We start from the raw sequence: 12421 nt of genomic DNA, 5'->3' as shown, positions 1-12421 counted from the left end.
GGTTGAAGGAAAGATCAACGACTATTATCATTACTTGGTACTTCATTTTTTATGTTAACTTATACAATCAACTTTTACTTCTGCTCATTATTGTGTAAACTATAGTAGTTTCAACCAATGAGGATTTAAGAGATTGTTACTACTTGAACTTTTTAAAAGATCGTTGTTGTCAGGATCTCTCAACTGACAATGTACAGGGGTAAGAAGAGCCCTATAAAGACCATAGCAACAATAACCAATTTTATCAACAGTCACGCGTTTAAAGGGCTGCATTTTTTGCATACTGAGATAACGACATTCTGAATATGAGTAATCAAGCACAATGTCGTTCATGATAAAAATGTTCTCCTTTTGAATTTCTCTCACGCACATGTCATCTATTAGATCATAAATCTTAATTGTAATTTGATTAGAGTAAGTGTCTTTCTTAATTGTAAGTGTTCTCTTTATTCACATTTCATTTATAACTCATTATAATTTGATTAGAGTAATTTTTTCACCAATAAATATAATTTAACTTGGTGTAATATTCTTAATTGTAAGTGTTCTCTTAATTCCACTGATTCTATTTTTACTATGGTAGTGTTCCCCTGGACATATGAACATATTCTCATTTGATGTATGCCAATATATTTGTACAAAGTTTGAATATTTAACAGACATCTTTGAGATCTGTGTACTTTCCAAATAACCTCTTCTTCCCTTAATTCATCTAAAAGCACCACAAAAAAACAATGTGACATTATTCCACAGATTCAGATATCGTTTTTCATTTTTTTCAATCTCAATTTGCTTTTCCAATAAGTGGAAAGAAATCAACATCAAAGTGTTCAAAGGAAAACCATGAAACAGATAAAATCAACACGACATGAGGCGGATTCCAGATTTTTACATTTCATTTATAACTCATAATTTGATTAGAGTAATTTTCTCACCTATAAATATAATTTAACTTGGTCACAGATAAATTTGTTGTCTTCTAATATAATGTGTGTATTTGTTGCCCTTTAAATTTAGAGAAATTCTCGACTGATCTATTTGTCTTCTTATTTGTTTGTTTGGTACACGTATTCCAATTTCTTTGGATGATATTACAATAACTTTGAACTTTTTCTATATTTTATGGTTGATATTTTTTTATATACAAATTTGAGACTCAAATAAAGTTATTTTATGTGCTTATTCTACTCTTTTTAGGTATTCCATTTGTCACCAATAATATTTGCTCATGGAATATTTAAATTTCATTGATTTTTGCTTGTGGGTGGTTTACTGCCTTTGTGACGAAAGCTGGTGGATTTTATTTATTGTTTATGACGAGCGACCCCCTTTTCTAATACATGAAAATAGACTAATAGCTATCGGCTAAAGCTTCTTACCGTAACAGTTTGTTCTTAGAATTCACTTCAATAGTGTTTTAGTAATTATTTATGTACAAATAATGACTATTATATATAGCGTTGTAGATTTGATATATCTTTTCGATTTTATTTTTCAGTTATGCATATTGGTTCATGCTAATTGATGTAGTTTGTTGATGTATCTACTTCTATTTCCACCACCAGTGCTAGCAACTACTGCAATCTTTACCAATAAATTCACTCTCGATTTATCTAAGGAATCAAATAAAACCTTCGAGTAGCATAGCAGCAACGGTAAAGATCATCTTTCATAAGTGTAGTATACTTTTGATTAAGTGTCAATTTATTGGCAAATAGACAGATGTTTGCAGTTCTGAAAAAAGTTGAAACATGTCTAACAAATTCATATAATAATAGAATATTTTGCAGTTTTAAATTTGTCTATACTTTTTATGTGGATTTCTACACTTCATATCATAAGTATAACATGGCAAAAGACAAACAATAAGTTGTGTATTATATAGTGCAAATTTTATGAGGTCATGATACTTTGAAAGGGAACAATGGAAAAAAATTGTTCAAGGGGGTTTTCTGCCAAGACCAAGAGGATAAGATTGAAGAATGGAGCATCGGTTGTTGATAATCTAACTGCACAATTTTCTAACGATGTCATACAAGTGGTTAAAAGAAAAAACATGATTGGATGTGGAAGTGGGGGGTTGTATAAACTAAAAGACAACCATGCAAATTTACAGTTATGTGCTTACATACTTTTTACAAGCTCCAATTTAACGATTTGAGTTTATCTGATGTCTCCTTCATCATATGTACATGGAGAAATCTATTAGGAAACAAAAGAAATCTACACCAGGCAAAGACAAGTGAAGCTGAATCACGTTATACAGACAACACAACACTTTTGCAATTACTTATAGTCCTGAAAATTATATTCTTCTATTTTCTTTTCTATATTCATGTGACTATAGCCGTTGTAGTAGTTGAAAAGCTTCTACCTTCAAGCATGTACTTTATAAAAAAATTAAGAAAATTATATTCTGCAAACTTCTTTTTACATCTTTGTTTATACATGTTTTCATCTCAGTATTATTAATTCTATTATCAATTTTACCTATTTGTTTTATTTATAATTACTTATTATTAGTTCTACATTTTACACTCCAACTCTTTCAAAAATCAGAAATCCGCCACATGTCGTGTTTATTTTATCTATTTCATGGTTTTCCTTTGAACACTTTGACGTTGGTTTCTTTTCACTTATTGTAAAAAGCAAATTGAGATTGAAAAAATGAAAAACGATATCTGAATCTGTGGAATAATGTCTCATTTTTTTTTTTGGTGCTATTAGATGAATAAAGGGAAGAAGAGGTTATTTGGAAAGTACACAGATCACAAAGATGTCTGTTAAATATTCAAACTTTGTACAAATATATTGGCATACATCAAATGAGAATATGTTCATATGTCCAGGAGAACACTACCATAGTAAAATAGAATCAGTCTCGTGCATCGGACTTGATTTATGCATTAAAGATTGCGATTATAGAATTCCATGTAGCTGAAATTATCAACCAACGCATTTGTTATTTAATCTTCTTATAGCTCCATGCGGTGATCAAGAAACCAATTAGCCTGCCTATAGATAATTTGCAGCTCAGATAATTGAGTGACATAGTACACATGAGATTGTTGTCTAACCATAACAGGATCACTCAAGTAGTTCTACTTGACATGAGATTCATTTATAGTTGAGTGTACGTTGATGTTAAAATATACTGTGGTGGTAAAATTTAACCTCATTCATTTTTACGCTAAATCATTACTAACTTGCTATGATTAAGTTATAAATTGGAGAAATGTGCAATCGATAAGAACCTATATAAAGACACAGATAATGTAATTATTAGTTTGGTATGAATATGGAAAATTCTATAATTCTTTTAAGTTTAGAATACATTTCACACGAATCAAAATCATAGCTACAATTTTATTAAAACATACTCCCTCCGTTTAAAAAAAGAATTACCTACTTTCCTTTTTAGTACGTTTCAAAAAGAATGACCTCTTTCCTTTTTTTGAAAATACTTTAATTTCAAATTTCCAAATGGCATGTTTAGGACCACAAGATTAAATGGCATTTTGGTACATTTGACATAACTTTAATTTAAGGCCACAAGATTCGAAAGTCTTTTTTATTTTCTTAAACTTTGTGTCAAGTCAAAGTAGGTCATTCTTTTTTATACAGAGGGAGTATTATATTTAATATGCTCAAACAAATAAGATAATACTTACATAACTAATTTATTTTAACAACCGCGCATCGCGCGAGTACAAATACTAGTTTATTATTATAACACACATAATTTATTTGTAAGGAAAAAAGAGACTTAAGTATAATATATATTTTTTAAGAACAAATTGTTCATAAAGCACTTAATATTGAAGTAGACGGTTTTAAAAATTTAAAGGCGGTTGATGTGAAACATAAAAAATAATGAGCATTAATTACAATGTTACCCCTACTAAACTTCTTTTCGAAGTAGAACTAAAAGATTTTCCAATTGCTTCCTTATACAGTTATACTTAACAAAACTGAGTGTGAATTTACAATATTACCCCTACTTAAATCCTTTTCTAAGTAGAGCTAAGAGAAGATCTCCAATTGCTTCCTTTATAATAGACCAACTCCCCTGCATTGCTACTCCATATCCTTCAATTTTCTCCTCCAACAACAATGGTGAAATAGATGAAAGTTCACTATATGCGTACAGAATTGGAAATGTATACGGTTTTGCAGTTAATTCGGCTTAGCGGAGATTCTTATAATGACAAAGAAAGCAGGGAAAATACACAGGAGGCATCTTCTTCTTCAACGGCCACGGCTAAATTAATAAGGAAAAGGAAGTTTCGGTCAGTCGTTGATCTCTATGAAGAGACTCAACCATCGATAAAGATGATGATGAAGAAGAATAAGCATTGAACAGGCTTTGAAAATTAAACCTTAGTTATACGTAGTAATGTTATGTAAATTAATCATAAGTAATTAATTAGGTGTACAATAATCCAGTTGTAAAAGTAAGTATATTACTGTACTAAACTCAATCAACTTTTATGGTAAGTATATTACTGTACTAAATCAACTTTTATGGTATAAGATTTGTTGGGATGTAAATTTCTTAGACTTTTGTTAGAATTTCATTATATGTAGTTGTAAGGCCTGTTACTCTTCAGATTATTTTCTTTACTAAAGTTGAACGATATTTGGACCATGTGGGTGAAAACGAAGGACTGCAAACATGTTATAACAGGATATGTGTCGCGACCCGAGCCAAGTCACTGGCCGCAACGGGCATCCCGAATCATCAAGGAATGCAAGTGGATACTTTAAGAATATGTTTGTAATGCTGTGCTTGAAATGTATACAAAGTGTGTTAGAATTGATAGGGCAATGCAACTCTTTCACGAGATTGGTAGGAGGAGGAACCTGTGTTCTTGGAATACCATGATCATGGGGTTAGCTGTCCATGGAAAAAGCGATGAAGCTCTTAATCTTTTCAATCAGATGCTGGTATGCCTTTGCAAATATTCTCTTTGTTCTTCTTTACCGTTGTTGTTCTTATAAAACATCCAATTACAGCAGCAAGCATGAGCTTTTATAGTGGAATTTACACGGGTGTTGTGTTGTCGACACAGTGATACAAGATCAATGGGCTCCACTCCTTTGGGATCGATGCTTCAAAGATCACATCTATGGATCCAAGATTTGGTTGTTTCAGGGAAACAAATACCTGTGTGGATGATAGCTTGGAGCGCGGGAGAAGCTACATTTGATGATGTCATCCACAGGAGCATTGAGCCATGACGTGTTTGGAAGATAGCGTGGGCTTCAAGAGAGCATGGATGCCCATGACATTATTTTGGGCTTTGGGTCACTTTTGGGCCCAATAGATTTTAGGGTCACTTTTGCGCCCATTGTGTAGTAAAGACTCATGGCCTATAAATAGCTAGTTGGCCTTCATTTTAAGGAGATGATTTTGAATGATGAATTGAAATACACTTGAGAGTGTTTAGTGGTAACTTGTTGGGAGTAACATTGAATGTGAGAAACGTGGGTTGCTCGGGTCCATTCCCGTGAGGTCCTCGTAAGAGGTTGGTGCTTCTGATATTTCGATAGGAAGGTCTTCGGGTTTGATATATCCTTAGATTGTCCTCTCTTTATCTCATTGTGTCAATCTATCTATCCCTTTTATTTTCTATCTTGTTTCTTTGTTTTTAGTGTTTTCCATTATTTGTGTGACGTTTCAGTTTTAGTATTTTTGACTTGTATCACGCAGGGAGAAGGAAATGCACCTGATGATGTAACATTTGTCGGATCAATCTTAGAATGCACACATGGAGGCATGGTAGAGAAGGGCTAGGAACTCCTCAAAAGTGATGGAGAGAAGATTCTCCATAGCTCCAAAATTAGAACACTATGGCTGTATGGTTGATCTCTTAGACCGGGCTGAGAGATTGCAGGAAGCTTATGATCTTATACAAAGCATGCCAATGAGACCTGATAATGTTATATGGGGAACTCTGCTTGGAGCCTGCAGTTTCCATGGCAATGTTGAACTGGCTGAACAAGCAGTCGATTTCCTTTCTGTGTTGGAGCCATGGAATCCTGAGAATTATGTTATTCTCTCAAATATCTATGCAAGAGCTAGTCTGTGGGATGGTGTTGCAAGGTTCAGGAAACTGATGAAGTCCTCCCATATTACAAAAGCAGCAGGGTACAGCTTCATCGAGGAAGGAGGTGATATTCATAAGTTTGTAGTAGAGGATAAATCCCATCCAAAATCAAATGAGATATATGCGCTTCTTAAGTCACCACTAGATTGAAATTTGTTGTAAGCAACATTGATATTGATTTGGATTCTATGGTTGAATAGACTTGTAGCAAAAAAATCTGAACGGTTTTTGGACCTACATTTCTCTCCTTCCTATTTTGTGTAGAGTGAAGTAATTTCCTCCTAACCACCAACTTGAATCACAAACAATTCAAGCTATGTATGTTTCTGAAAATCAGGGTGTGGTAAAGCTTGAAGGGTCCAACTCCCTCCTTGCTGTCATCACTAGTTCCGCACTAACAGCAACACGAAAAGAAAAAAGAGAACTACAACTATAGCAATGACTGAGGAAATATACATGTTAAAGCACCAAACCAAAAATGGTCACTTAAGTCCATGAAAATCTGCGTAAGATGGCGGAGACAATTATAAATGAATAATACAAACTAGAACTTGTAATACATGAAAAAAACTCCTAGAAAGGATCAGGTAAAAAACAACAGGTTTTGCTTCAGAAACCTTGAATTTTGTGATAACAAGAAGCCTTCCAAGGCATGTGCAGGAAACATAGCTTCCAGAGTTCCTCAACAATGTCACCCCAAAAAGATTTTCATTTCTGAACAATATACATGAATTCCCACCTAACTTGCATATCTACTCAAAGAAAACCTCCTTTAATCAATAAAATCGAGCATATACGAATACATTATGCAGTTTTTAGTTTAGTTCTTCTTCTCCTCCTCCCCACAAATTTGAGGACTTCATCAATAAGAATAACTAGTGCATAAAGCAAGATGACTAGAAGCCATTCATTTAGGCTTTGTGGGACAATACCAAATATATCTGCTAGGGAAGGAACATACAGTATCAGGCTATGTAGGCCAAACGAGGCTAACATTGAAACAAGAAGCTAAGGATTTCTCCAAGGTGGCATTTTGATCAAGCTGTTGTCTTCAGAGGGCATTGAGAGAATTAAACATCTCAATTGCCACCAGGACAGAGAGCGACAGTGTCAAGGTCTTCACTTTACCAACAGTAAAATACTCACAAGGGTCAGAAAAGATGATCAGGTGGTTACCAGCCTTGAATGGACTCACGGTGAAATTTGGCCATGCTGAGCCTTCACCCCAGTTATGAAGCTGTGATAGTTCAGCAAGTGTGTGGCCGTCACTCACAAGATTAATACCAAAAAAAGAATCCTGGGTGTACCACACTATAAATATGCCGACAGTTGCAATGCCCACATAAGAACAAATGACCTGAAAATTATCTCAGAAATCAGAATGTAAGATGCTGCTTAGCTTGTCGAGAAGTCTGTTCAATATATTGAAGAACAGATAAAATATGATAAAAAGATATAGTTGGTTGCTTAGACAAAGAGCATCTCATTTCTCTCTTTGATTCATCGATATTTTTACTAGGCAGCTTATGTTATCATGATCCAGAAGATAATAGTCTTTGCTAATGAAGGGAGGTGATCCAGATGGGTAAACATATTTTCCTTGATTGCACATATTACTTTTCGTAATAAGCTATTCGTAATAATATATTGGTAATATTTTCCTTGATTGCACATATCGGGGTTATCCACCACGGCTAGGGAAATGCTGCAATAAGCACAGCCTGTACCATTGGTTCTTCTAATCAAATGAGTCATTCTCATCATTAGTACTTTCTGCATGTACTTAGGAAAACAAAGTAGTTTTATTTCAAACCATTGGAGAAAAATGAAGAATTAATATAGCTTACAACAACATAACCAGTGTGATGGAATCTAGGGAGGATAAGATGTACACAGGGTAGTATGTATGCAGACCTTACCCCTACCTTTGTAGAGAGGCTGTGTTTCTGAAAGACCCTTGCTCAAAAGGACAGTATCTGATGCAGGATTGTAAGAAAAGAGACAGCAAAGTAGCAAAATACAAAACAAATGCAGCATCATTAGCAATACACATCGAAGAATAAGAAATAGCGATCCAAACTGACCATATAACGGAAGAAAATGCTGGAGTTTATGAGAGCATCATTGCTCTTCCTAGGTGTTTTCTGCATTATATCAACATCGGCAGGGTTAAATCCGAGAGCTGTAGCAGGTGGACCATCTGTTACCAAATTTACCTAGAGCAACTGCACAGGTATCAAACATTCTGGTATGCCCAAAACAGCAGTCAAAAAAATGGAGATGACCTCACCAACGTTAGATGATATCATATATCTGCATCAGCAAAGAATACATATGATATTAAGTAAAATAAAGGCATGACTAATTGTAGGAATAATCAAACATTCACTTCCCAAAATACAAGACTAACCTGATGAAGGCCTTCATGTTATTGTAGATCGCACGTCCCTCTGCAACAGCAGAGACTATAGTACTGAAATTGTCATCTGCCAGAACCATATCAGAAGCTTCTTTTGCAACCTAAACATATTAGTCTTTCCTTAGCTAATTAATTAAATGACCAATGAGTTCAAATATGCAGATAAAATTTGCGTGCAAGGTGCACAATCATGGCTACTTCTTGAGATTTAGATAATAAACTATCACAGCATGGCGAGTAATCCCTCAGAAGACCTCACTACTCTCCTATTTCAAAACTGTATGTTAGGTATTACATGGTTAAATAACTGGATGGAGAGCACTAATGTAAGTATGTAACACTAAAATGAGTTGTAACGACCACACCGGAAAAGCTTATTTCACCTCAGTTCCTGTAATGCCCATGGCTATTCCAATGTCAGCAAGTTTTAGTGCAGGTGCATCATTGACGCCATCTCCAGTCATTGAAACTACTTCACCCATCTCCTTCAGAATCCTTACAATATCTTGTTTGTGCCTGGGTTCAGCACGAGAAAATACCTTGCCTCCATCTTGTGACAATATCTCAATTTGTTGCTGAGAATAAAGTGCCATGAATTCCTTGCCAGTAAAACTACTTCCCCTAAGATTCTCACCATGAGAAAACAACTGAATTCCCTGCAAACGGCCTCAGCAGTGGATTTATTGTCTCCAGTTATAACCATGATTTTGATCCCAGCTCTTCTGCAGTCATTTACTGCCTTGTGAACTTCCTCAGGTGGTGGGTCCTGCATTTCAGTTTTTTTGTCAAACTATAAGGAAAATGAAGGTTTTCTAGATTCATTATTCTTGAAAACTTAACACTACTCACCCTTAGTCCAACAACTCCCACAAAAACTAGATCACTTTCAATGGAGCAGCAGGACGGATCAAGCAGCTTCTTGTGGGCAGGATGAGTCTCAACATTGTATCCTGAAAGCTCACCTAAGTCATCTTTATATGCCAAGCCCAAGCACCGCAGACCCTTTGAGCTCATCTCCAAGAGCCTCGACAACAATAGTTGCCTACAAGACTCGTCAATTGGAACAATTGATCTATCTGCAAGTTGAACGTGTGTCTACATTCTAGCAAACTCTCAACAACACCCTAGACAAAACATGTTTTAATCAGATGTCTAGATATTACCAAGCTCAACTTCTGTGACAGAGTTCAACACATCAAAAAAACCTAAGCATTTCCTAGATTAAATATCATGTTGTGGAGCTGGACTCCACAGAAGAATTGTTTGCACAAAGTACATATAACACTTCAAACTGTTGGTGTGCATTTGTTTACTTTTGGAAACTGAAGAACGTTAAAAAACAGTTAAATGGACACAACAATTTGTAAAGGAACAACATTGAACCTACTTCTATAGATAAAGATAATACCGATTCAGTTGCTTTCCAATTGAAATTTCCGAGGCATATGCAGCCCACCAACAAGATTACTAGAATTAGACTAAAAGTAAGAATTTTTATGGCAAACTGAGTATATCAAAGTCAGCAGACAAATAAAGAAAAATATTTTAGAGACCAATTATCTCTAGTGTCTAATGTAGTTCAGACAACAATTATTAAAAAAAAAGTGCAATTGCACTCGACTCCATTGCTATTGATGACATTAAACAACCTTGACAAGTCCCATTTGGCTCCTGCACAATAACACCCATGGATTTACGAACACAATCAAATTGACCCTTTTCTATCTTTTCATCCGCCAATCATAGCATCCTATATTAAAGAATATCAATACACTAGTTCAAAAATAGTAGCAAATAGATAGATGGGTGAAGTAAAGGTATGCTCACCTAATTTAACTGTGTTGCGATTGATCCAATAGCTCGATACAATCTGTGCGTCCCGGATCTTGCTCCTTGCTTTGCTATCTGGTACTCCCATCTTTTCCACCAAAACTTTGAGAGATGCCTCAGTAGGCAATCCAGTTGCTTTGAACACACGAGTCACGACCATCACAGAAGATCCCAGCATCATTGCAGATTGCACATATTTCAGCATGAGTAGCAAGGTAGCATCCATATTATAGCAATTCCAGTCCATTATTAACCCATCCTTAGGATCGTAAGTTGTCCCTTCGACACCAAAAACTCGACAGGCTGTGGTTTTTCCTCCCAATGTGAAGAATTCTGCCTTGTGAACATATCACAGTGGTGCATCCTAAGGTTTCCACGCTTGGAAGTTTCCGCACTATTTACGTTCTTTTGTTCCATTTTCCTTGTACCAAGAGAAAAGTAAGAAGTAATAACAGCAGGACAGCTATTTAAAATAATATGTGCATTTCTCAAATGAGTAACGAAAATCTGAAAGCCAGTCATCCTCAACATCCCAAGAAAGGAAATATTTGTTGTTGATCGCCCACACAACTAGGCAAACAATGCCAATGGCAGATGTAAGCCTATTACCAAATTCATAAAGTTTCTTCTTCAATGGGGTATCACTCTCTTCCATTGATGCATCATGGATTTGTCTTTGAATCTTACCAATTTCTGTGCACATGCATCCCCGTGTTCACAACAATACAGATGCAGCTACCATTCACGACTGTCGTTCCAGCAAAAACCATGTTCTCTTTGTGTTGACAGTAACAATGGTGATGTTCATCTCAGTATCAAAGCAAGAGAAAATGAGAATTGTTCCGACACAATTTCGGAAACTTCTAGGTACATCTCACACAAGGAAATGGCGCAGACCAAAGCAAATAAAAGGATTGGCAGTACCAACCCAACAACTAACAAATCCATAGTCCAAATATTTTCTGTACAGTTTCATTTAGTTTACTCGTACATAACTTGAGATTCTAGAATTTGTATAGGTGTACATAATTAGTATCTTTGTTAAGAATAAATGGTGTACTTTAGAAAAAGAGAGGTTACCACATCGGCAAATAGCTTATTGAAGTAATCAATATCTGCACAATTTCCGTTCTCCTCTTCCCCTATTCTACTTCTTTCCCTCCGTATTACTGAGATTTTCTTCCTCTTGTTAGGCTGCTGCAATATCATCAATATTAGATACTTGATTTGTAATTTTAATAGTTCATTTTTTTCTAGCATAAACCTGAATGATATTTACTAGCAGAATTCATATTCAAAGTATAAATAAGCAAGGACACAAACACGACAAAAGGATTCAATATCTACCATATATACAATACTTATTAGTATTTTATTGGATCAAATAAAGTACGTTATAGCATGGATATTCAGTTTTTGCATTGATAGAAGACCAATGATATAAAACATCACTCAAACAAAATGAGAAGTAATATAAAGAAGAATCCCAGTTATGAATACAAGTTTGGAAAAAAAAAAAAAAGAGCTCATCATTATACAATAGTTTGCAAGAAACCCAAAAAAGAAAAAAATAGAAAAAACGAAAGTATAATTTCCCTGTATATAGAACCAAACACTTACATTTGCTAAAGTTGAAATTTTTTTTTTCCACTCCATAACTTCAATCTATTCATAACATTCAAGAACAATTTTCATTACTTCAAACTTGACAAAAAAAATTTAGCGGGCCAAACTTAATTCTTACTATAATTTTAATGCAACTCTTGTAAAAATAAGAGAAACAAAAATTTGAGCTGAAATTTGCAATGCTATCTATGAAATTTAATTCGATGAAACTACAGTAAAAGAGGGTAACTTTTTGTTTTGTTGTTCCCAATTGCCAATACTTTTGTGTCGATTATCTTTCATTTTTGATTGGGATGATGGTGGAGGAAGAGTGGTTAAATTTTATTAAATTCTCTAATTTAAGGAAAATCCAATACTAATTGCTATCATTAAACCTTACCTTGTTTATCTTTTTCCTTATTATTATTTTGAAAGTTGTCTATTTTCTTATATTTTG

General features: G+C 34.7%; 2 pseudogenes; one reads left to right on the top strand and one right to left on the bottom strand.

The window, feature by feature from the left end:
- The window catches only part of LOC107852162, a 23496-nt pseudogene extending 17186 nt beyond the window's left edge, over positions 1–6310 (top strand).
- LOC107852161 lies at positions 6235–11568 on the bottom strand (annotated as a pseudogene).
- Between the last annotated feature and the right edge of the window lie 853 nt (positions 11569–12421).

Source organism: Capsicum annuum, unplaced genomic scaffold, assembly GCF_002878395.1.
Source record: "Capsicum annuum cultivar UCD-10X-F1 unplaced genomic scaffold, UCD10Xv1.1 ctg77474, whole genome shotgun sequence".
Taxonomy (NCBI): Eukaryota; Viridiplantae; Streptophyta; class Magnoliopsida; order Solanales; family Solanaceae; genus Capsicum; species Capsicum annuum.
The sequence above is the reverse complement of the archived record's forward strand: the minus strand, read 5'-3'. Positions and strand labels throughout refer to the sequence as shown.